General features: G+C 40.0%; 1 protein-coding gene across 1 annotated transcript in view; it reads left to right on the forward strand.

Annotated features, from left to right (window-relative positions):
• THSD7B (thrombospondin type 1 domain containing 7B) overlaps positions 1-26995 on the forward strand; it is a 1502545-nt gene that overhangs the window by 11981 nt on the left and 1463569 nt on the right. The window lies entirely within an intron of this gene.

The following is a 26995-nucleotide window of genomic DNA, read 5'->3' on the forward strand; positions in this document are numbered from 1 at the left end:
GGACCAGGGGCAGTCAAAGCTGTGTCAGATAGACTTAAAGCAGAGGGATGTCTCTGCTTTTATGCAATTGTAGTGGTAGGACCAACTCCAGTGCTGCTTTCTAACAGCACCAGGCACCAATGCTGTCAGGTCCTCCTAGGCAGCCATTGGAGAGATGTCCCTGCAAGGGTTAAGTAGTCTTAAAATTCTTCTGCTTCCTATCTGCTTGAAAACTAATTCAAGAACTTGGAGGGAAATGAAAAAGCTAATTGTAAAATTCAATAGGTTTGCATTCTCTTGCTGTATTCAGAGCAGCCATGGGGTGAGATTCCCATCTCTGCTGCTTAATTGCTGTGTGATGTGAAAAAAGTTACTTTCTTCTCTGTACCTCAATGTCCTTAGCTACAGAATAGGTTCATGATATTTACCTTGCATGGTTGTCATGAGGAAGAATTAAACCCTGTAGGCAAAGCTCTTTGCCTCAAATACCCAACCAGTGTAGCTACTCTTTACATACAAAGTATAAGGTGGAAACCTCTAAAAACTTGACACTGCTACTTAGGCTTAGAGTGTAAACAGCATAGGGTGGAACTGGTATTTCATGCTTTACTATACAATGTTTGCTCAGGAAAAAGACAACTCCCAAAACATATTTCAGAAGTGTATGATCTTTTATATTCTTTCCTTTTAACTTTTATCCCCTAAACACTTTGGAGATATAGAGTATGAAACTGACTTCTACAAATTTAAGGAGTATCTAAGTCTCAATGGAATACTCTCAATCTAAGATATTCTGGTTTTCAGGAGTCCATGACCCTCTCCTAATGGTATGCAATATTTTGTGTGACTTCTTATATGTGCATTTTGCGGGGGGAAATGATTTGTAATTGTCAGCAGGGGTCTATGCTTGAGCAAAAGACTGACAAACTAATATAGAAATAGGCTTTTAAACCTTCTGAAAGTAACTTGGAAGACTTCCTTAACTGAAAACAAAGCAGGCACAGCTTTGGAAAGCACTAGAAATGGATCCCATCTTCTAATCAAGGCCTTGTCTCTTTTCCCCAGTGTGTCCCTAACAGAGTGGGAGACTCACTCTTCTGGCTGGCACAGGTGATTCTGTAAAGACAGGACCATGCAGATGAAGAGGTGTTACCTTCTCTAATTACAGCTAACAAAGACCAAAGTCTAACCTCAGCTGCACCTTTTGTCTCTGGGAAGTCACTTATGAAGCAGGCTTAATCAGGATTTACTACCTGAAACATAATTCTCAGGATGACGACTATCTAAATTATGTCCCCAGACACATACCTGAGGCAAAGCCCTAAGGGCGCATGGCCATAAGGGGGGAGAGGGGCATGTGGTATTTTTCATTCAGTGGGGATTAATAAATGAGGATGATATCACTCAGAATCATGGAAGGGGCAGGTGTCCAAGAGGCCCTTTTGGCTTCTGCTATGGGGCTTGACAGCCTGTGCACTGGGCTTCGTAATTTATGCCTCCGGCACAGAATCTACACAAAGCAGTAACGGCCACATCAGCATTTTGGGATTTTAAGCTAGCATCTCTTATCCACAGACGCTCTCCTCCAAATTGTAAGCATGATTCAGCTAATTAATTCCACTTTAATTTTAAAGATTATTGTTAGTGTGTAAAGGGAATGAAAATACAGTTGTGGGGGAGGGGATTTCAAATGCTTTTAGAGTTCACTGGATGATGAGTAATTTTGTAATTGTTGTTTTTACATTTCTAATTAATGGGTAATTCATGAATTATAGCATACACAATATAAGACCCGTGGACTATATTAGGGAAACAGCTTTGATCTGTGTAAATAAATTGAGATAAAACGTGGGTGCACCTGTTCCTAGCCAGTCTCAGGAATATATGAAACTCTGGCACAGGATGAACGTCTGTTGGTGTCAGTGTGACAAAAACAAAACAAAGCTGGCAGTGGGGTCAGGAAGTCTTTAGTGGGCGGAGAGCCTCTGTCTGCAGCCAGAGCCCAGCCCGGCTGTGTGTTCTGATGCCCATCAACCAGGAAAGGGAGTCTAAGGTTTCCAAATGATTTTCCCTCTTCACAAAACAGTTGTAAAAAAAAAAATACTAATCCTTCCTGAATGTTCATAGCTTTTCTTCCTTTAGGAAGTTTTAGGTCAATGGGAAACAAAGCCTTATTCAAAGGATTAAAGCCATAGTCATTCTATTGTTTATGGCTTCAGTATGTGACTTTCCTTCCACTGACAAAATTTTCAATTCACAAATCATTTAAAAAACAGGAAATTTTTGGGAAACACGTGCTATTGATAACAAACAAGGCATCTACCATGTTATATAGACGTTTATGCAAAGAGGCATCCGATTTTTATTTAAGATTTTTTTTTTGGACTGTGCTGCACGTCTGGATGCATTCTAGGAAGATTATTCCTGTGTACATAAAGCTACACAGTTCCACCCCTGCTTCCAGCGGGGAGGAGTGAGAAGGAGGTGAAGCAGATTCAGGTGTATTTTCAAGGCTGCTTTCTTGCCACTACTGTTGCAGCAACAGGCCTCTGCAATACCCTCTTCTCCTGGCTGTCCTTAGTCCCAACTCCAGCCATGTCCCCTGCCCTCACCTGGTGAATGGAAGGAGAAGTCCCTCCAGCATTAATTAGCAGGGATAAAGAGAATATGCTAGAGAGGCAGTGCCAGGCAGCCCTGAGCTCTGACTGTGGGCGGTAGCTAATGGGAGTCATAGAAAATTAAAGAGACTGTAGAAACGTCACTCCTTTTGCAAACAGCGGCAAAGTAGGATTAGTAGGGATCAAGGATGAAGCAGCAGCACTAAACTGTAAGGAGACAAACTGTCTTTAGAAATTCTAGTCACTTCTAAATAAACTACCAGGAGAATGATAATTTTACTTAGATTCCTTACTTTGGTTACCATCCTTTAATCTGAATGCTAAGAAGAATACTGTAGATTCTCCCAAAAGTAATATTTAGTATCTGAAATTCGCCAATATCATTTTTTCCCTTGGTCCCCATCTTTCCCTATACCATTTAACTTTTATTCACACTTAGAGAAGCACTACTATTTCTTCATCGAAGGATGACAGACCTACCTACTTCTTAACACTTTCTTCTGTGTCCTTGCTGTTCAAAGTTGGATATTGATCCCAGCAACAGCAGCAGCAGCAGCAACAGCAGCCAGTGTGTTAGAAAATGCAGATTCTCAGGCCCTACCTTATGACTTCTAAATCAAAATCTACATTTAATAATATCCTCAGTGATATGCTTGCACGTTAACATTTGGGAAGGGCTAGTCTAAACCATACAGTAGATCTTACTAATAATCTGCTAAGGCCTACAGGCTCCTATATTCTTTTACCTCACCCATTTATCTGGTCTTATCCCTTATCACTCTGCCCCTCATTCATCTTACTGTTCCCTCTCTCTGGAGTGTCTTGCCCTATCACAGTAGGACTAACTTCTTTATTTCACTGCAGTGGAAGCTTAAATGTTATTTCCATGGAGCAGGCCTCCCTAACTCCTCCACATGAAGAACTGCATCCTGGACCTCCCCGGTGGCGCAGCAGTTGAGCGCTGGGTTGTGAAGCCTCTGCGGCCTCTGCGGCGCCGGTTCGATCCCCGGCTGCTCCCCAGCCACCGCAGGAGGGTCCCACATGACGCGCAGACCTCTCCTGCCGCCCGCTGCTCCCCTCAGCAGTGTACTTCGGTCCTTCTGCCTGCTCTGCTCCCCGCTCTGGCTCTGGTGAATTCTCTCACCCTCCCGCGCTTCTGACTGTACCCAGTGCATGTATAAACAAATAAATAAATAAATAAAATTCATGCCTCTTTGAAAAAAAAAAAAAAAAAAAAAAGAACTGCATCCTATCCAGATATTCTCTATTTCATTATCCTGTTTTATATTTTTATGGTATTTATTGTTATCTGGAATCATTTTATAAATTCATTTTTGGGTCTGTTTTGTTAAGTCTTGTATTTTTAGTGCCCAAAACAAAGCCTGGCACATCAAAGGTGGTCAGTTAATATTTATTGTATGAATGAATAAAGTTTTGAGGATCATCACTGTGAAAATTTAGGCCCAGAAAAGTTTAATATCAGAAACCCTCAGAACAAACTTAACAGCTTTCTGTTAATTGACCCAAGATCATGCTATTATTTCCCAGATCAATGGTCCTCAAAACCTGGTCTCTAGACTAGCGGCATTAGCACCCTCAGGGAACTTGATAGAAAGTCAAATTCTCTGGCACTCCCCAGATGTACTGAATCAGAAACTCTGGCCCGCGTGTGTGCATGCACACACGCGCGCGCACGCACGCACGCACAGAAATTCACACACACAGAGGAGTATTATTCCACCATGAGAAAGAAATCTTGCCATTTGTGACAACGTGGATAGAACCAGAGGGCATTATGCTAGGTTGAATAAATTAGAGAAAGAAAAATACTGTATGATTTCACTTATATGTGAAATCTAAACGTGCTGACCTAAGGGCTAGGGGTAGGGAGAATAAGAGACATTTGACCTGTTTCTGTCACTCTAGCAGCCATGCTTGCTTTCCTTCGCTTGTATCTTCTAATTAAGAAGAAAATTCTAGGAAAAAAAAAAAAACTTTTTCAAAGCAAAAGCTATGGCTGTTTAAGCAATCACTACAACCTCAGACATCATTTATTTACCTGGCTAGCCTGGAAAAGATTAACTTTTAAAAAGACTTCTCCAAATTGGCAGGTAACTCCCAAGTCTCTCTCCCCTGCTCAAACAACTCCCACAAATTCTAGACTCATAAATTCAACTGTATGTGGCACAATTCTTTCCTGAATTTACTGCAGACATAGAAGGCTTGGTGTGTTGAAAACTAAATTCATTATCACTTTACCCATGTTCCTCCTGCACACACTGTATAAGCAGTAACTATGCCATCACTGCATCATCCTATCCAGAAATCTAGGCATTGTCTCTGGATTACTGCCGTCCTCACTCTAGACTGCAAATCATTCACTTTGTTCCTTAGATCTCTTACTCTAATCCTTTTCCTCTTCATCTCAACGTTAGCTCTTCCTCAGGTCCTCATCATCTTTTGCTTATATCACCATGATGGCTTCCAAACTGATACCTTTGTATATGCTTCTACCTTGCTTTATTTCCCACTGCTTTTTCCTTCAATATTACCAAACTACTTTCATTTCTTTCTTTCTTTCTTTTTTTTTTTTTTGTGGGACCCTCGCCAGCAGCCGGGGAATAGACTGGCACTGCAGAGGCTGCGGGCAGCCTCTCAGCCCAGTGCTCAACCGCTGCACCACCAGGTGAGGCCCACTTTCATTTCTTAATGATGTTTTATGCTTTTGCACCATTGTACATGATACTTTTGCACTGTTGATTTTTCCCTATACTAACTCCTGCATTTTTCTATCTCTTTTTGAGATATTGTTCAGTATTCTCTTCTCTATGAAGCCTTCTCTGAGGACTCAGTGGACAGTCATCTGTTGTGTTCCAGAACTAGTGTATCATCTGCCTTAATTGTTGCACCTTATTTCTAGGTTGCATGAGTGCTTATACTTTCTTTTCTCACATCAGAACATCTTAACGTTTAGATCACCACCTCCTGGCACAGATCCTGGACCATCACACACACACATACACACACATATGTATTCAATGAATACCTGGATAGATTACTGGATTATAGAGATGGCTGAGGGTAAGAGGGACTACTATGTATGAAGAACTTACTAACCATTATCTAACTTTTGCAGATTATAATTTGAAGTACATTTTAAGATTTTTATTTTTATTATTTATTTATACAAGCACTGGGTACAGTCAGAAGCGCGGGAGGGTGACAGAATTTACCAGAGCCAGAACGGAGAGCAGAACAGGCAGACTGACGAAATACACTGCTGAGGGGAGCAGCGGGCGGCAGGAGAGGTCTGTATGCCATGTGGGACCCTCACCCGGTGGCCGGGGATTGAACCGGTGCTGCAGAGGCTGTGGGTAGCTTCACAGCCCAGCGCTCAACTGCTGCGCCACCAGGGAGGCCCAGGTCATAGGTTTTAAAGTGATTTCTATATTTGAAAAATATTAAATAATTTCAACTCTAAAGAGTAGTGGGTTTTCATATGCTGTAGATAGTCTCAAAGGAAGTCCCTAATAAGCCATGTACCTGGTATTTATGTCCACTTATAGTCCTTGTCTCATAGATCTGGGTCATCCCTGAGTAGCCAATGAAATATAACAGAAGTTGTATTCTAAGAAGCCTTATAGTGTCCACGGGGAATACTTGTTCTGGGGAAAACCAGCTGCCATGTAAGAAATCTGACTCCTTGGGACCACAGGTTGTGAGAAACCCAACTATCCACATGGACAGACAGAGGCATCTGACCAGACCCCCAGCTTTTCCAGCCATCTCAGTTCAGGTATCAGACATGTGAGTGTGGGAGTGGGAACCCCCCCTTAGACGTCCAGCTCCAGCCACCACTGGTCTGCAACTGTGTGAGACACCCCAAGTAAGGAGGAGAGTATTATTCTCTCTCACAGAACCATGACAGATAATAAAAAATTTTTCTTTGAAGCCACTCAGTTTTGTAGTGTTTTTTAAGGCAGTAATAGGAAACTATAACACCATCCCTTAAAAAAAAATCATAAACATATCTTTTGAGAGCTTCTTTTAGTCATTTTTCTCTTTCTGCGAGTGTACTTTGCAATATAAATAGATTTCTAGCTTAGCCCTTAACAGGGCTTATGACCTTGAGCTAGTCTCTTTATAATAATGTCACTGAGCTTTAGTCACCTCCCTTCTAAAATGAAGGGTTTTATTAGTTAATCATGCAAGTCCATTCTCCTGCCAAAATGGTATCGTTTTCTTCAAATGATGACAGAAAAAGTGAGTCTTTGACAAGTTTTAACTTGCAGTAAAATTTTACAATCTTAAGAATTTTCGGTGAATGTCAGGGAAGTGCTGACTCAGCACAATGCTGTCAGCAAGGAAAAAAAGTCAGGAGCAACTATAAATCTGATCCTTTAGCGCCTTCTGTCTGAAAAAAAATTTCAAAGAGATGATTATCTGGAACAGAAGCCTTGAAAGAGGATTCTTAGGTTTCTGCCTTAAAAATCTGTGACTGAAATCTTTGGATGACTTCAGGACTTTTGACACTGTTTAGTGTTGACTGTTGAATCAGTCTCCGGAAGACCTATACACAAATACTAAGTTTAGGGCAAGCAAACTGAGTGATTCCTAGAGGAAATAAACTCTCGCCTGAGAACAACAGCTGAAGTAAAATCCCATAAGCCAGGAAAATAGTCACACAATCACAGTAACAGGTGGTCGGTTTCAAAACAAATTTCAAGGTCTGACTGGTGCAGCACCTGCTCTTGAACCACAGACGGCAGTGTAACTCTGTCTGGGGCTGGGTTAGGTCATCCCAGCCATGCTAAGAGGAAGATAAACTATCTTTATTAGTGAAGCTATGTCATGGTAGGTTAGATGACTGCCTGTCTGTGGTCGTAACCATTGTGTTCTTGGTCAGAAAGGAAGAGGGAATGAGAATTTGGGAACCAGAAGGGACCTTGGAGACTAACTAGTTCAACCCAAAGTAAAGCCCAGATAAATTAAGCAGAGATTTGTTCACGATCAGATGACCTAGGGAAGCAGACAACCCTCATTTCCTCCTCCACTCCCCACACCCACCCCCTGCAACTTTATTATGACAAGTTTTAAACACAGAAAAGTTCAAAGAATTTTATATATTCCAAACCAAGATTTTACCATTATCATTTAGTAAGCTTATTTATCATATGTTGATCCATCTAACCATTCATCATTCTATCCTTCTTTTTGTTTGTTTGCTGCATTTCAAAGTAAATTGCAGATCTCGGTACTCTTTTCCTTAAAGCAGCACCATGGTTTTATCATTTACTTGTCTAATTATTTGACACATATGGAACAAGAAAAAGTTGTAAAAGAAATTACTGAACACAATAAATGTAAATTATCACCAGCTAGCCTGGAAGGAAACCCAGTTTCCTAACCCAAATACTCTAGAGTATTCTTAGAGCAAATTTCAGAGGAGGCAGAAATACTAATCAATTCATGTCACTGCTTATGTTATTCCCTCTACCTGGAATCCACTCTTTCCTTTTCTCATTCCTCCAAGAACGATCACAGATGTCATACAAACTACTGTTCTATATGCGTTGCTGTTTCAGGGAAAAAGTTTTTTTTTTTTTTCCTAGAGATTTATTTATGCATACAAGAGCTGGGGTACTGGCCAGAGATGTGGGGGGTGAGAGGATTCCCCAGCGACAGAGTGGGGAAAAGAACAGGAGACTGACTGAAATACACTGATGAGGTGAGCAGCGGGTAAGTCATGTGGGTAGCTCCCTGGCCGCCAGGCATGCTGCAGAGGCTGCAGATTGCTTCATAGTGCGGTGCTTAACCCCTTGGCACCACCAGGGAGGCCCTGTTTGTTTGTTTTTTAAAAACTGAAGTGCCACCTCCTTCCCAATGCCGTTTCTGAATCTTTAGTTTTAATCTTTCTCATTTGAACACTGAGAGGCCTTCTTTGCCATTTTCCTACCTCATTCTACCTTGTTACAGGTTTGATGTGTATTTATCTATCACCACTACTGTCACTGCTCCTGCTACTACCATTACTACTCCTATTATGGTTAATTCCTCTTTGTAAGGCACTATATCTCAAGACTTACATCTCTATCTCCTGTAGTTAATGGCATAGGGTCCAACTTTGAATACTAAATAACTTCAAATTTCATATCAAAAAAATTATACTCAGGCAGCTTTTTGAAAGTTAGATCTTAAGGACTTCCTGTATCTGAGTCACCTGAGGAACTTCTTTAAATGTGCAGATTTCTGGACCTCCTACCCTCAGAAATGCTGATTCAGTAGGTTTGGGAGGAGTCCAGAAGCTTCAGTTTTAGCAAGCACCCCTGGTGACTCCAACCTAGATAACAGGGATTGCACTTGAGAAATCTCACTGGTTCATTACCAACTTTATTTTATATTAGGTCTTAACACTTTATATTAGGTCTTAACATTTTAAACCAGCGATCCAAATCTGCCTATAGCTTCGATGGCTCCTGGATAAAGGTGTGGCAAACAAGGTGCCTTTCATGGTATCACTACTCACCACATCATGTGCCGCCAGCCACCACTTCTGCTGTTGCCACCAACCCCCATGTTTCCTTTTGTCACTTCCCTCTTGCCTCTACCAACTGCCACCCCTCACCCTCCAAGGCTGAGTCAGATCCATTGCGGACACTAGAGGAAGCACATTTTGGAAGACAGGTTGATGGTGTTCCCATTCTGCTTTCACAATCTCATGTCTGGGAGCAAAAAACACCTGCTTCTCACCCTATCTTCTTAAGAAACTGCAAAACTGGTTAGAAAGTTGGGCCCGTGGTTTGAGGTTCCTGCCGCCTTTCATTTTACAATGAGTGGAAAGTGAAGTTGAGTAATAGATCTCTTGCCCAAGCACAAAGGGCCACCACAACACATAGAGCAATGAGGCAGGAGCTTATTATGATATGGTTGTTTCCCTCCTAAAGGCCAAGTATCTTTGTGTAGGGAATGCTGGCTCCACTGTCTGGTGTGAACAGAGGATTTTTTTTTTATATATATGGAAATTTACTTTCCTTTGATACCAAAAGGATAATACTAAAAAAAGCTACGACCAGAGAGTTAATGAGCTTTTATCGGAAATGTGTTTTGAGTTGATTATGCCTGAAATTAATTTCTCTAAGACTCTCACAGCATTGTCATCTTTAGTTCAACATATGATTTCTTATTGTGGTGATTCACAAACTTTAACCCACATCAGATTCACCCACAGATTTTCTGATTCTTTAGGGCTGGGGAGGGGTTAAGAATTTGCATTTCTGAATAGTATTCCATGGTGTATATGTGCCACATCTTCTTGATCCAGTCATTTATTTTGGGGCATTTGGGTTGTTTCCAAATCTTACCTATTGTAAATAGTGCTGCAATAAACATAGGGGTACAGGTGCTCTTTTGCTTTTGTTTTTGTTTTTGCTTTTTTAAGAGATTTATTTTTATTTATGCATACAAGAGCTGGGGTACAGACCGGAGGTGTGGGGAGGTGAGAGGATTCACCAGAGACAGAGTGGGGAACAGAACAGGAAGATTGACTGAAGTACACTGCTGAGGGGAGTAGCAGGCGAGACAGGAGAGGTCTGCTTCGCCATGTGGGTAGCTCCCTGGCCGGCCGGGGATCGAACTCATGCTGCAGAGGCTATGGATTGCTTCATAGTGTGGTGCTCAACCCCCTGCACCACCAGGGAGGCCCCAGGTGTTCTTTTGAATCAATGTTTTTGTGTCCTTTGGATAGATCCCTAGGAGTGAAATTGCTGGGTCATATGGTAGTTCCATTTTTAGTAGACTGAGGAACCTCCACACAGCTATCCATAGTGGTTGGACTAGTTTGCATTCCTACAGCAGTGTAGGAGAGTTCCTTTTTCACCACATCCTCTCCAACATTTGTTGTTGCTAGTTTTTTTTTTTTTTTTCAGTATGTGCCATTCTTGCTGGTAGTATCTCATTGTGGTTTTGATTTGCATTTCCCTGATTATAAGGGATGTTGAACATTTTTTTATATGTCTATTGGCCATTTGCAGTTCATCTGTGGAGAAATGTCTTTTAAGTTCTTCTGCCCATTTTTGACTGGATTGTTTGCTTTGTTTTTCTTGAGTCGTGTGAGTTCTTTGTATATCTTTGTAATCAATCTCTTATGCCATTCACAGCAACATGGAGCTAGAAAGGATTATGTTTAGTGAAATAAGTCAGAAGGAAAAAGAAAAGAATCGTATGGTTTCACTTACAGGGGAATATAGGGGAACCAAATAAGGGATCAGGAAAAAAATAATAACAATAAAAAAACCCACAATACAACAAAATAAAAATAATCAGACAACTGTAAGTCAGAAACATTGTGCAGGGAAGGGGGAGGGAGAGGGATCAAAACAAGGTGGGAAGAGCACAAGGGACTAAGGTAATGGTGCACCGGTGAATTGGTGGTAGAAATTCTATGGGGACAACACCAGATGTAAAATATATACAAATAAAGAAATTAATAAAAAAAGAATTCACATTTCTAACACGTTGCTGGATGGTCTGATGCTAGATGGTCTAACACGTTGCTAGATTGTTCAGAAACAACTGGTCTAAGAGAAAACAAAGTGGTAGTGTTTATTAAACCACTTACAAATCTGCCTTCCTATCTTCTTGTATCACATGAGCATATAGCAGTGATTTTAAGTCCTCATTGTCAATCAGAATTACCTGTGATACTTCTAAAATACACGGTCTAGGGAGGATGCCCAGACTCTATACAAGAAAATCAACAGCTCTGGCCATGGAGCCTGGATATTTTTTAAAAAGATCACGTGGAGATTCTAATAGGTATTCTGGTTGAGTACCACAGGCACATACTAAACTGTGGCCCTAGTCTCTGTTAACATATGATCCTCATTTGACAAATATTTATTGACTGCCCAATATATGCCATCGAAAGTGACAAAGTGTCTAAGAAATGGTCCTTGACCTCTAGCAGAGATAGAGCACACACCCAAACATTTAAACACGAAACTAGTGTGTAGCAAGTGCCAATTAGAAGAATAAACCATTACTGAAAGCAGAAGGCTGGATGATCCAAGGTAAATCAGTGCTACAGTAGCGCCTCACATTGTTTGTGATAAGTTATGTGTGCCTTTTCCACAGAGGAAATATATCCCTTTGGTGGGGGAAATTGCTCATTTATTGGTTCATTGACTATGCTCCAACTGATTCACCATAGTAGAATGATTGAACCATGGAAATGATGGAACATTAAATCAATAGCTAGTCAGCTGGCAACTATTCTTTCGCTAAGTATGCTATTAAAGTTCCGTTTCAGAAACCCTGTGCTCAACAGTGGCAAATCTTTTCCGTGGAGAAATGAAACGTGAATTGTGCTTAGAAATTAATTAAATCTCAGGTAAAAAATTTTCCTTAAATATGTAAAATGAAATAAGAATTTATTTGTGAATCGAAAGGTTAGTACCTTAAAAAAATCCACTTATTTGAATGTACTGTAGTACAATGTAATGTAATGATTAAATGGCAGCTGGCCCAGGAGAAACTTCTAGAAAGAAGAAACTATCCTCTTTGATGTTACTTATATTGAAGACATTGTTTAATTCATTGTACTATTTAATTTGGTGACATATTTTTTGAGATTTTATTTTTATGTGGGAGAGTTTTTCTAAGAATAAGAGATCCCAATTACAACAAAAGAGTACTGTTTTTAAGAAAAGGAAATAAACAGTTTCAAAACTGTTTCATTTATTTTAGTTAAAAAATATTGGAGGTTGCATGTTAGACATTGCAGGTGATAACATGACTATGAAAAGTAACTTGTTCTGATGGAAACTTATGCCCTAGTAGATGGGAAAGATGAGTACCATTTTGAAGCAAAATATGATACATGCCTTTGGAGAAGAATAAATTTTAATGAGACTTCAAAGAGCTGGGAGAAAAGGTCAGAGTTCAAAGAGTCTAAAATAAGGCGTAAGACTGGGGTTCTGGTGCAATGCATTACTGCCTGGCCAATTTTCAAAGGCCAGCTGTTCCCAGTCAAATGAAGACCAAAGATGAGGGTAGATACAATCAATGAGAAAATCAGGCCATCCTCCTTTATTTTCCTGGAGATGTAGTTTCGAGATCAATAGTTTTATAATCTCATTTCAGGAAGCAAAATGAAAATGAGTCTGATGCATTCTTTTCTCTTCTTATGAATAAAATCCAATTTAAAGGATTTTATTTCTTGGCTCTGTGATCACTAATATTTGACAAACATGTTTAGCCTTATTCATAATGAAAGAAATTAAAATTAGAACAGCAACACATCAGTTGTTTAGGAGCTACCAAAATGATAAATACTTAAGTGTTGGGGAGGATAGAGAAGTAGGCCTCCTACCTCTGCCCATGGTGTGCTCCTTTGTTCACCATAGCTGGATGATAATCTAAATCCTACAGCTCCTCAATTCTTCTTTTAGAAATATATCCCAAGGAAATATCATCATTGTATAGATATTATATATCAAAATATTCTTCAGTGCTTTGTTTATTACTGGGAAGAATCAGTAAAGAAATAAATGCTCAGCACTAGGGTAATAGATATAGAAGTTATTGTGCTAGAAAGGAAAGAGTGGTGGTCCATTCATCTAGAAATGGCAATTTGGAAAAATCTTCAGTCCATTCTATCCAACATTAATCCTCTCTCCCTTCATTTCCTCCTGTTCGGATATTCTGTACTTTTGCCAAATAAGATCACTTGCTCAGGCCCATGAACCCTTCCCATACACTTTCTTGCCTCCCTGCCATTGCTCCTGCCTTTCTGCTATCTGAATACATTTCCTTAACCTCTGACGTATAACATCTTCAAGACACAGTTTTGTAAGACACATTATATGATATTATAATACAGTGATGTTCTCTTTTATGGAGGGTTTATACCCTTGAAGGACAAGAATTATCTGAATATAAATCCTATTTTCCTTATTACATTTTAAACAACTTGAGGACAGGGGCCAAGCTTGGTCATACTTATATCCATTAATTATGAAAAGTGCTAGATAAATGATTGTTGAATGAATGAATGAATGAATGAATGAACAAATTAATGAAGACAGAAGCGCACTTGAGGCTGAATGCTACTAGTCTTCATAGACTTGGGATGAGCTTGACAAAGATGCTCTTTGATGCTTCCCTTGTATGTGGCTGAAACCTTTCCTGTGAGCCACAGTGATGAGGACAATGAAGGCCAGAACTGAGCCTTTGAAGGGGGAGACTGAGATGATGAATAACCTGCAATCTCCCCCTAATCTTTACAACCCTCCTTTCCTGCCCAATTAGTGGAAGAGGGGTAGGGTAGAGAGGTAGATTAAACCAAGAGGGGGATCTGATGAAGACCTCTGCAAAGGAAAGTAATGATTTCTGATAAGTTGTCAGTTCTTTTACCATCCCAATAACATGTTTTAATCAGTAGGTTTCAAAGATAGCATATTCGGCAACAGCATGAAGAGATCGATATTATCCAGATAACTGAGAGGCAAAATAAAAATAAAATGTTTGCAATGTGTGTGTTGGTGGGGGAGTATTTTGAAAGAGTTTTAATGATGCACATTGATTTACACATTCTCAAATTCAATAGGCAGCATAAATGCTATTCATAATGATGAAAATGTCTTGACACTCTCAGTGAGGAAGAGTTGAGTTTAAGTCTTGCTAAAGCATTTTCTGTTTCCACCTGGTACAACCCATGTCTACATGTTCTATTTATACTTAGCAATACACCTGCTGGCTTTTGTGGACCTTCAGGAAATGCCTTTACTTCCTGAAAAACGTAACAAACTAAAACACAAACACCACTACTGCCAGCTGACATTGTGAACTGTTGTCCCTTTTTGAAAGTTACTTGGGTGATTAGTATTTGCAGATTAGTTTTTGCTATAGCCAAGTTCACAAAAGAAATTCTTGTATTAAAAAGGAATTCTTGGGCCTCCCTGGTGACGCAGGCAGTTGAACACCGCACTGTGAAGCTGTCCGCAGCCTCTGCAGTGTGGGTTCGATCCAGGCAGGCTGGGGAGAAACCCACATGGCGCAGCAGACCTCTCCTGTCTCTGCCTGCTGCTCCCCTCTGCGGTGTATTTCGTCAATCTGCCTGTTCTGTTCCCCACTCTATCTCTGGTGAATTCTCTCACCTTCCCGCACATCTGGCCTGGACCCTGGTTCTTGTATAAATAAATAAATCTTTTAAAAAAAGTAATTCTTATATATAAGAATGAATTCTACTATATGATGTGTGACTCAATATATATGTGTGTATATGTGTACATATATATGTGTTTATAATTGGGAGGGCTGCCATTACTTTTTTTCCCTAAAACTTTTCCCTAAAGCTTCCTAGTTTTTCCCTAAAGCTTCCTAGAGGGCCACATTTAGCCTCACTGAAGTGACTTATTTTTATCAATAAACAACAACAAAAATTGCTTTCTACCAAACAAAGGCCCTTGCTCTTTGCCAAGTAGCAGTGATTTATAGGCCTAACATGTGAGCAAATGGGAAATACTATATTTCCAGACTTCGGTAATGAATAACCTCTGAGGACTTGAACTTTTCTCCGTTCCCACAGACTGCATCCACAGAGCGGTGCTCTTGCCCTGAAAGGAAGGATTTGCCCCAGTTTGGAAGGAAGTGGAATAAATAGAACTGGAAGTGGCAAGGTCACCTTTAATATCATATGAACTGCCTCTTAACAAGCTTCACAATTGCTTTGTTTCTTCCTCCCCTGGTGCTATAAACAGGCAAAGTCAAAGCAAACTCTCAGGGCACACACAGTGCGCGGAGGAAGCGCTCAGAGCTGTGAGGAAGGGGAGGCTGCAGCTCCCCGACCCATTAGGCACGCCAGGCTTACAATTGTATTATGGTGTGGTGGCCAGAAGGGAAAACTGCTTGTTTTTAAAGGAAGGAGTTATATTGTCCTAAATTCCTGTGTATAAAATATAGGACAAACAAGTTACAGTGGGAATATTTAATTGGAGTATGTGGAGTATATGGCATACTTGCCTTCACTTGCCTTTCCCCTACCAACTTTAAGTGTCACATGATAGTTGCATAAATACAAAAATGGTTTTTAAAAAACCCTTCTCCCTGGTTGGTATTCCAAACACAGTGCAAATTCTTTATTGGCATTCTGCTTCACAGAAATACTCTTTTCCTACTCCTTCAGGCATATGCAGTCAGGCTTCCCCTCTGCCTCTCTCTATGAGGTTTCCCAGTTCCATTCCGGGAGGGGAGAAGATCTAGAAGTTATAGAAAAGGCACTAACAAAGTTGGAATGCTTGAAGGTTAGACAACACACAGGACTGGAAGTTCAGTATCCTGGCTTTTAGTAGTTCTTAGATCGTTCCATATAGAAGTCATGTTGGAAAAATCAATGGTTTGAGCAGCACTGATCTGAGTTTTGAGTCTAAGAGAGAGAACCCCATGTGCCAACTAGTAAAGGGAGCATGAACGAAATGAAACTGAGTTAGTACTTTGTAAATTGTTAAACCTCTGTATGGACTCCCCACATTCAGTAAAGGGAAAACCTCTTTCATATTTTGAAAGTACCATAGAGCAATGAACTGTGGTAATTTCAAAAATGTGTGATTAAAAGGACAAGAAAAAAACAAGGAATGTATCTCAAAAGTAGAAAGAGAAACCTAAAGATCAATCATTTAATATGGAGTTTGGCTATTTCTTTATAATTCTAAGATAATATGAGTTCTTCCCATTGCAGATAGTGGGTCAGATTGAGATTTTATGGAAACTGCTAGATGGAGTTACAGCTGTTATACAGCCAAATATTTTAATCTGTGCATAACACATAATATCAAGAGATTCTTTTCCCTTGGAAGAGTCTTAAGTGTCTGGGGACCAACCATTGAGGCATCAGTCCAGAAATTCTAACAGATGTGCTTTACTAAAATGCTATGTTAGAATAGACGTGACTAGGCCAATCATTCTCTAAAGTGCTTCCTGCACTGTAATAGAAAGAAGATAGTTTTTCCCTGCCTAGAAGACAGTATTAGGATGACACGGGAAGGATGAGAGCTTCTCTTTGTCCTCCGAGCATGTACAACAATATGGCTAATTTGCTTTGTCTAGGAATAAAAATGTTCACAAGATATTTAAGTTGAGTGCTCACTTGCATACTCACACCTTATTAAACCATCACTTGCTCACCTATTCTAAAATATGAAAGCAATGAATCCAGATTGAAACTTGGCATGCTTTTCAATTGGACATTCCCTTTTCTCTGAGGCCCAGGACCTCATCCAAATGTGCCAGCTGTGCAGCTGTATTCTTTCCAGGTGACAAAATAACAACACATTTTATAATAAAACGCAGGCTTTCCCCCTTCTTTTCCCTTGTAATTTCATTTGTAATAGGAATCTAACACCATTTACCCTTTGGACAGAAACTCCCCCAAGTCGGAACTATGTGATTGTGTGAGCCTGCTCTCTGCTCATTACGACTGCCCCCACTGAAATGGAATTGATGAGATTTCAGCAGCCATTCATAGTATTTGAGATCCATAGGCATCAGGGCTTGATGCATGGCCCTCATCTCCGTAGACTCCTGTGCAATGATTCTCATCTGTCTTGGTTAGAAAGTGAATTAATCTTGACCTTGGCCTCTGGGGTGTGGTTCTCTGTCCTCTCGCACATCTTCAACTCACTTTATCAGAACCACTTCTTATCTCAGGCTCAGGATCCCCCAATTTCTATCACATCTAGCCCTTTGTCTTTAAATCACATTGCTTTGATTTTAAACAATATCTATTTTTCTACTATTATATATTATATTTCTAGAAAATTCTCCTTCTGAGTTATAATTTAATTATATGGATCATTAAAGCTTTGCAGGATGCTAAAGGGCAAAAAGGGATTAACAAATGAAAGTTATTATTAGGAATTACAAATCACTTAGCATTTCAACATCATTCGGATGTGGGCATTTGTTGAAATAGACTTTGTTTTGAACAGTGACAGTGCAGAAGACTGATAGATGAAATAAGCCTCTAACTTGATTTCTATTGTTGCAGTATGCATAGAAAGTCATCAATTATATTTTATATTAATAAGGTAGATTTAGAAATACTATTAGATGAAAACTTGATATATTAGAGCTATACTTCCTCAGTCCAACCATTCAACTGTACTTATTTCATTCATACTTTCTTTGGATATAAATGAATTTGGTATTTCACAGTGAAAGTAAAATTGCTGGATATTGTTGTTTGTGATTTTTGTGGACTGAAGAGTTAAACCAGTGTGATGACACTATTGTTTAGGGAGGTAATGAAAACTTCAGGTAGTTTAGGAGTATTCTTATTGGCAAATATTTGTTAAAAGTTAAATTTAGAGTGACGTTATCCAAGTATTGAAAGTATTTGAACAATAACCATGCTGCATAAGGTTAATAATGAAACATTGTATGACATTTATATTTCTTCCTAGTTTCATTGAGTTTATTTATTCAATCTTTGTACCTTAGACAATGACACATCGAAAGTAACACTTATTTGAATTGGGAACAGAGAAAGTATTTTAGATACAAAGAAAGTATGTATGACTGGAAAGTCACTGGTAAGTGATTAGTGTTTTATGTCAAATTTAAAACTCTCAAGTTCTGCTGATAGGCCATGTAAGGCAAACAGAGAAACAGTGAGTTCTAATAAGAACATTTACTATTGCTGCACTGTCACCCATTCCCACTCAGCATGCCCTTACTTAATTGGCCTTCTTTGTCCAGTCTTCCACTGCAGGGAAGGCTGTTGATCTGAAAGGAGGGACAACCAGCACTATCTGGCCTTCACACTGGCCATCATTTCCATTTGATAAGACTACAAATTGATATCTTTTGGAAACAGTAGGAATTATGGAGCTTGTTAATATTGAATTGCAAGTCATTGGCTGTGTATTCTGAGGAATGACCACATTCTGTGCTAATGTGTCCACAGATAAGGAAAAAAATAGATAAATATAATGGCATGTAGAAAAATACCCTCATTTTGTACTGTTGATTTTGTATCAGGCAGGCGTAGAAGAGGGAGAGAAACAACATAAGTTGTGGTGGTGGGAGAAACAAGCAAATAGCAAGAAGTAGAGAAAGAAAATAATCAGAGAGGGATTGGTAAAAGAGAAAGAAGAGAGAAGTACAGCTGAACCCTGAAGAATAACTATAAGAAGAGATTATCTTCTGAATAAAAAACTCAGGTACCTTCCAAGCATAGGAGAAATACAAAAAGAGACACAAAAGGAAACACATTGAAAGGTACAGTTATTGAAAAGGGGATAGAAGGTATAAAAAGCAAAGTGATCAAAGGCAAGATAAAGTAACTTTCAATTTAGTGGAAGAATGCTGTCATTTCATTTCCTATGACTTATCCCTTAGAAAAAAGGTCCCTGCTTTATCAAAACAGTGACCAAACAGCCAATTACGGATAGATGGCTCAAGTAAGACTTGAATTAAATGGCATTTCCCTTTTAGAACTTAACTGGTCTAAACAGGTTGCTTAAAAATTGTCAGCATGCATAATTTCCCCTAAATCCCAAATTCTGTTAAGCTACTTCGAGGAACTGAGAGTTATATTTTTATGTAATCTGCACACCAGAGTAATTTGTGGAGCTCTGGAAGGGAAATGTGAGTTCTGATGGTATCTCAGTTTGAAAAACATGAAGCGGAACCTGAGGTCACACTCATAGCCTATCAGGAATTAAAGGAAGTGATTCTACTTCAGAGACCCTAATGTAGTACCCAGATACTCCAGATAGTACCCTCCCCCCCTCCCCGAAGAGAGAGAAATGGAGACTAAAGGTGAAGAGATGATCAAGAGGGAAATAGTTACATGCATTGCCCCAAGTAAGTCATTGCCCAATTGTGTCTTAAATTCTGGATCTGAATGTTATTGATATCCTGTTCAAACTTCCTCCGCATCCATCAAACTGTTGAACTACAGCTTGGTTCCTGCACCAAGCTCACAATGTAGGTTGATGTCTTTCTCCTGGACTGGTATCTCTGTTGCCGACTGAGTCTGGGATGATTCCAACCGTGAGGAGGGCTGGGCTGCACGCTTCATCTGTCACAAGGAGAAACCTTCACTGGCAGCCAGTGCTTGCTTTCATTTGTTTGTTTGAAGAGCACACACTGGATTTAAAGGTAGTTGTCCCTGAATATACATTTCTGATCACTTCTCAAGGCATGGTAGGAAGCAGGTTACAAAAGTGCCTTTTTAAGAGTATGGCTTCTGGAGCTAGACCACCTGTAGTCACATACAGGTGCACCTAGTACTAGATGTGTGACTTTGGGCAAATTATTTAACTTCTCTGAGCCTCAGTTCCCACATTTGCGGAATGGAAATAATCATGGTATCTACCTCTTAGAGTTATTGAAATCAATGCATTAATATCTGTCACATGCTGAAACACTGCTAAAATGTTGTCTTTACTGTTATGCTAACTAAATCTATCTTTTCCACTAGTATGTAAGATTCTAAAAGGCAGGACAAATTTGTATAACCAATCTTTAGCATAATAGAATATTGAATGTTTATTGAATGTTACAAATTAGGTTTGAGTTTGGAGATATGATTCACACTGGCTTTTCATTTACTCAATCACTTGGCAAATTTTTCTTGAGCTCCAACTTGGTACCAGTGATCTTGCTAAGCGTTGGGTGAACCAGAGGGAAAAGGTCTCTCCCCTTAGGGAGTTTACTGGTAGAAACTATTATTGAAAAATGAGTATTAAACTTACTGCGGTGATCATTTTGTAATATATACAAATAGTGAGTCATATGTTGTATACCTGAAATTAACATAATAGTATATGTTAATTACATCTCAATTAAAAGAATAAATTCAAAATTATAAGTACATATTTATGCTTATAATTGTGTGTACAATATACAATTATAATTACAATTTGCCTTAAGTGTTTTAAAGGGAAATACTGGACAGCTAAAAAAGAGAAGAACCTTTTGTTGTCTTCCAATGTCTCCGTGGGGAAAAGATACTAGAAAATGGAAGAGAATAGGTGCTCCTCATGTTGTTAATAAATATGAGTGATCAAGGTAGAAGCATCTGTATAACTGATCTTTTGCTGACTCTTCTTAAGCTTTGACTTAATCAACTCATAATGCTCTCTGATGTCCGTAGCAGGTTAGCTCATTTGGTTAGCTAATGAGGTCAAGGTCAGAGGCCAGCATGGGTCAGTGAGCTTTTCTCCTTTCTGTGGCCAGATTGCACTCTTAACCTCAATCATCTTTCAAAAGTGCATGTTTGGTCACAGGAAGGCTGTGTCAAGAGAATTTAGATAAAGAAGCTCCAAAATTACTCTAAATGCAAGCCTTATTGATAATGTATCTCTACTGGCATTTTCTTACACTAATGATAGCATGCTATATTTTATTGTTCTCCAGCACTGGAGAGGGCCTAGTCCTATTTTTGACAGAGATAGCCAGTGATTTCTGCAACTTTTTCCCCCAGAAAAGAAAACTGTCATTTCAAAGTAAGAAGCCACATTTGAACATTTTCTCTACTGGGTAGTTGCTGTAGACTAAAGCAGTGCTTTCTCCAACAGTAATGTGCATAAAAGTCACCTGGGATATTGTTAAAATGCAGATTCTGGTAGAATAAGTCTGGTTGGGGCTCAAGATTCTCCATTCCTACTAAACTCCCAGGTGATGCTCTTTCTACTGTTCCATGGACCATATGAAGGGCATGAACTAAACAGTAATGAATTTTAAAGCTAAGTTGAAATTGCAGAAGTATAGCAAATACTAAGAACATTCTAAGCAGAAGCCTAGTCAGTTTGACTACTGGTAAAACTTGCTGGAACTATTTATTATTTCGGGCATTTCATTATTTATAGATAAGCTCTCCCTAAACAGTGCTTCCTTTCCGCTTTTTTTTTTGTGTGTTCTATTTTCCTGTGTTCTATTTTTTGTGTTCTATTTTCAATATAATTCATTAGAGAATATATGTTCTAAAATGTATCAAATTTTAATATGTGCACATACGAATACACATATACACACACACAATGTTCAAAAGGCTGAGGCTGGAGCTAATCCATATTAATGCAACATAAAATGCCTTTGGAACCCACATTAAGTCTTTTGTTTTATGGTGGAGATTTTAGTTTTATCTTCAACTTATTCCACCATATGTGACAAGTGCAGTAAGGATCTTTTGTGTCTTCTGTATTTATTTTTGATACTAAAAGGACAACTCCTTTCCCCCACTGCTCAGAAGAGGTATATATGTCATTGTTTTATATGTCTCTATAACTTCTATTGATACTAAGCATGACTGAGCATGAAGTTGTCAAAGAAACTACTTTTCTGAGAAAATTTCCATGAGTGTGAAATCACGGGCATCAAAACTGATGGGAAAGTCCCTTGCAACTTGTGAAAATTGCCAGGATTCTTGTAAGAGCCTAGAAATACCATGATTATCTCCTGTTTCACTCAGTGATATGCATTTCCATTACCTTTCAGAAAAGGATCCAACATTTTTTCTTCAATGCAAAATGCTTCATTTTTTTTTTCTTCAAATACTTTGGATAGAAATACCTTTGTAAAATTTGGATTTTGTAGGTTAGGTTATTTAGTCTAATCACAGTATGGAACAGGCAAGGAAACACAAATACAGAGGAACTAAATGACTTTTAAAAATTGTTAATTCAAGGGCCTCCCCGGTGGCGCAGCAGTTGAGCACTGGGTTGCGAGGCTGCCCACAGCCTCTGCGGTGCTGGTTCGATCCCCGGCTGCTCCCCGGCCACTGGAGGAGGGTCCCGCATGGCGTGCAGACCTCTCTTGCCGCCTGCTGCTCCCCTCAGCAGTGTGCTTCGGTCCTTCTGCCTGCTCTGCTCCCCACTCTGGCTCTGGTGGATTCTCTCACCTTCCCTCGTTTCTGGCTGTACCCAGTGCTTGTATAAATAAATAAATAAATAAATAAATAAATAAATAAATAAATAAATAAAAATTGTTAATTCAAGCTAGAGGCAGAGTTCAAGTCCTCTGGTCCTTTCCACTGCATCTCCCTCAGTGACAAGGGCAGAAACTTGAAAACAACTGATTTAAAGTTTAGGATTTGCACGTATGTTGGTTCCTCAATTTATTTATGCCATCAGTCAATGAATAAATATTCAGTTAGCTTCTACTATGTGCCTAGCACTGTTTGACATGATGTAAAGTAATTTAATATTTATCTTGGTTCAAAGCTACTTTGGGATGAGTTAGGCACTCTGGGTTACTGAGTTATCTCATGTAAGCCCATGTGAGGGCAATTTATATTATAAACTTCTGCAAACTTGAAAGCTCCATTGCTTTTACTTTTTTTTCTCAAATCCCCCACATAAGTCAATAGCTAAGATTCTTTCTTCAGTGCCTCTTACATAACTTCTGGCCTTTCTTCATCTGCTTGTCTTAAAGGCCCTATTACATAACACAACTGTCACCTCTAGCCTGTGGTTGGGCTTGTGGCCTATCCTCCCAGAGAGCCCTATATCTCTGCCATCCTTATTCTCTTTTATGCCAAACATATTTATCCTGCATTTGCTCTCTTGAATTTTCTGGGTAATTAATGCTGGTTTGCAACTATCACCCAAGTTTCCTTCTTTGACCTAGCTTCATCCAAACTTCTCCTACTCAGTGCCCTGATGGTAGCATTTTCTCCCTCCTATTAGTCCTGCACTTGGCTTACTAAATTCAGATTTCTAAACCGTGGTCATCTGTATGCATGACCTGGCTTGCCTGAAACCATACCAGAAACACTTCAGGCAATGAATAAATATCTCATTTTTCTGTCTTTCCAACATATACAAAAGCTGGTTGATGAATTCCCCAATGATTACGATTCCATATATGGAAAGTGAGGATAATAATAGTACCAATAATTTAATAGGGTTATTGTGAAAGTTTGGCTATTACTACTGAGGAAAATCCCAATCTATCAACAGTTAATTTTATTGTCTTCTGTCACGTGGCATCACGTCATATATATGATTGATCGTTTCATTTTTAAAAAGCCAAATAATTAATACCTTTAAAAAAAAGACAATGTTTTGACTTTTGGAACTCCCTTTTCCCTACCTTACCACCCCATTCAATGTCCTCACATCTATCTATGATCCCAGTGGGTGTTAGCAGTGTTTTTCAGCTTTCACACCCATGCATGCTACCAGCTATTGTCCCTGTGCACTGCTAGGGCATCTATTCTGATAGGTCAGTGCTTGTGCTACATTAATTGACAAAAATTTGCACATCACCCCCTATTTGATGGATTTATGATAACTGAAGTTTGATGTAGAGCAAGTGAAAAAGAAATACCAGCTTTTGTTCTCTTGCCACACCCAATAATACTAATTCTGTGTTAAAAATAAGCTACAAGTTTATAATTTGAATCTCTCTCATGGCTGACCTTATTTCATTGTGCCTGAGTTTTAACAGAATATTGTTAGGAAGGGAGAAGCGAGTGGGGAGAAACACAAAGAGGGGCAGGAGGCTGCAGGTGCAAGGTACACTTTGGTTCTCACACCAGCAGGTAGCCAGTGTGCTGAGTGAGACTTGGGGCAAGTGTTAGCACCTCAATTCCTGGTGCTGTGGGTTGAGCTCACACTTCAGAACCCTATTGAACAGGCATTTCATATTGACAATGTGTTTTTTTTTTTTTTAAAGATTTATTTATACAAGCACTGGGCACAGTCAGAAGCACGGGAGGGTGAGAGAATTCACCAGAGCCAGAGCAGGGAGCAGAGCAGGCAGAAGGACCAAAGCACACTGCTGAGGGGACCAGCGGGCGGATGGGGGACCCTCCTCAGGTGGCCGGGGAGCAGCCGGGGATCGAACCGGCGCTGCAGAGGCCGTGGGTAGCCTCGCAACCCAGCGCTCAACCGCTGCGCCACCGGGGAGGCCCTTGACAATGTGTTTTAAAGAACTGGTAGCTTAGTATTTAACTTCATCAAGTACTTTCTTCCTCAGCAGGTATGGTTTTGTATCAAATAGACGCTGTTTGTCGCGAGAAAAACAGACTCCTATCTTGGGATGTTTTTTTCTGTGGAGGGAGACAAGGTCCTACCTTTACATGCAATCGCTGCTGCTGTGTGAGTTTTTCTCTGTCTAATGAATTTCCCCGAATCCCAACACGGAATAGAGGGTGGTGCATTAAACTTAATTCTTTTCAGACCAGGGGAGTGGGGAGCGTTGGGAAATCCCAAGAACTTTGCGCCGACTTCAGCCTCTGAAGTTTGGCGGACGCCTTAGAAGAGTTTCCTTCATCTCTCAGGTTGTTTGAGTTCCATGGCAACAGTAGTCTTAGAAACTTGAGAGACAGGGGTGGAGGAGCTGGGGACGGTTGAGAAAGAGATAAGAAAAGATGACCGAATAGGCCTGGGATTTTATATGCAGCGTTTAACTTGAGTGAAGGAAGCGAGCGGGGAGGAATGCCAGAGACCGCCGCCCGAGTGATCTCATACCAGCCAAAAGGCAAACGAGGGTCTGGCCGCCAGCTGAAAAGAACAAAGGCGGTAGGTGGGTGGATGTGGCGCTGGGAGAGAGGGAGCCAACTCCCACCACTCTTGCGAACCTCTTCAGCCTGCGTGTGAGAGGCCCGGAGTTCTGGCACCGGGCGGGTATGCATCCCAGACCACAAAAGGCTCTGGCCCAAAGAATGGTCTGGAGAGTAATTCAGTGCAGGCCCCATGACCACACTGGAGTTGTAGCCTTTTGTGTTAGTTACAACAATGGAGGGGGAGAAATCAGGCCACAGGTTCGCGCCGCAGACTGGCTGGTGCGGATGTGTCTCGGCCCTGGCGGCAGCGTGTGCTGCCTTTCAGGCCGTTGCCCGGCAACCGGACGCCGCCCGCCTGTGCCTGCGGAGCCCATTGAAAGCTGCTGCTGCCGGGTGAAAGGGAGAGCCGCGCTGTTCACAAGCCCGGCTGAAGGAAGAGGAAACAAAGGAAAAGGAGCTGGGGCAGTGATTGCATGGGATCAGGGAACGGCCTCACATCGAAAGAGAGGGGAACATTAGGAGCCCCCTTTTCTGAAGTGCATGAGTTGGTAACCTGCCTTGACTTGGTGTGTGGACTGCTTGAACAAATATAGCTCTTCCTCCTTCTTCAAGTTCACAGCATTCCCAGCCCAGATGTCTTATTAAATTGTCTGCCTATTGTGTAAAATATGTAAACAATCCCAAACAAACAACAAAACAAACCCTATTCGAGTGGCCAGCTGAAATTCATTTGTTAGGCAGGAATATTTTCCAACGTAGGAACATGCACCAGGTGGGTAAATAGGCAGAGGCTCAAACATATAAAAGTGTTTGCTAAATGCAGTGTGGTATCCTGGATTACAGCATGAAAATTAGTGGGAAAGCTAGTGATATAGGTTCTGTAGCTTAATTAATGATAATGGCATAGTGTTACTTTCTTTGTTTAGATCTCAAGTCAGCAAACTTTTTCTGTAAAAGATCAAAAAGTAAAGACTTTGGGCTTTGTGGGATTCATGGTTTCTGCTGCACTACTCAACTCTGCAGTGATAGCAATAGTCAGTTGCTAGACAATATGTAAAGGAATGGATGTGGCTGTGTTCCGATAAAACTTTATTTATGGACACCGAAATTTGAAATTCATATATTGTTCACCTACTATGAAATATTCTTCTTTTGATTTTTTTTTTCAGCTTTAAAAAAAATACAATAAACGCTTCTTTGCTTCAGGGCATACAAAAATAGGCACTAAACTGGATCTGGTCTGCTGGCTGCTGCACTTTATCATTTCCTGCATTTCTTGGTCCATTTAGACAAGTGGGCCAAGGTTATGCGAGATGTTAATGTTAGGGGAAGTTGATGAAGATTTGGTGAGAATTCTGTTTACTTTCTAAACAACTTTTCTGTAAATCTAATATTCCAAAATAAACTCTAAAAATGCTTAAATGAGAAGCTTTTTAGATGGAATGGTTAGAGGATGGAATGAGAAGCTTTTTAGATGGAATGGCCTTGTTGTGGAGAATAGTGTAAATCAGAGGTTGTAGAACGTGTTTATATGTATCAGAGACACAAAGGAATGTTCTTCTTAGAACTTATCAACATGTGAAACTACGACTGCCCAAAGTGAAAGTACTTGCTATACCACTCCTTTGGTAGTCAAGCCATTAACATCGAGCAGTTTGGAGAAAAAAAAAAAAAAGAGCATTCCAATAACACAGAACTCTTTGACCTTAGCTTTAGTCAAAGAATATTTTTAGCTCCCACTAAACCAAGATAGGAGACACCAAAACAAAGCATCCAATGCATCTTGCTCTAATAGGAAACTAGAAAATTCTTGGTCAGCTCATTTTCAACCACACACACATGTGTACACATACTCCTTTTTTATTTTCCTCATCTGGCTAATATC

This window comes from Talpa occidentalis, unplaced genomic scaffold, assembly GCF_014898055.3.
Source record: "Talpa occidentalis isolate TD23 unplaced genomic scaffold, MPIMG_talOcc4v2.1 talOcc4.3, whole genome shotgun sequence".
NCBI classification, from domain to species: domain Eukaryota; kingdom Metazoa; phylum Chordata; class Mammalia; order Eulipotyphla; family Talpidae; genus Talpa; species Talpa occidentalis.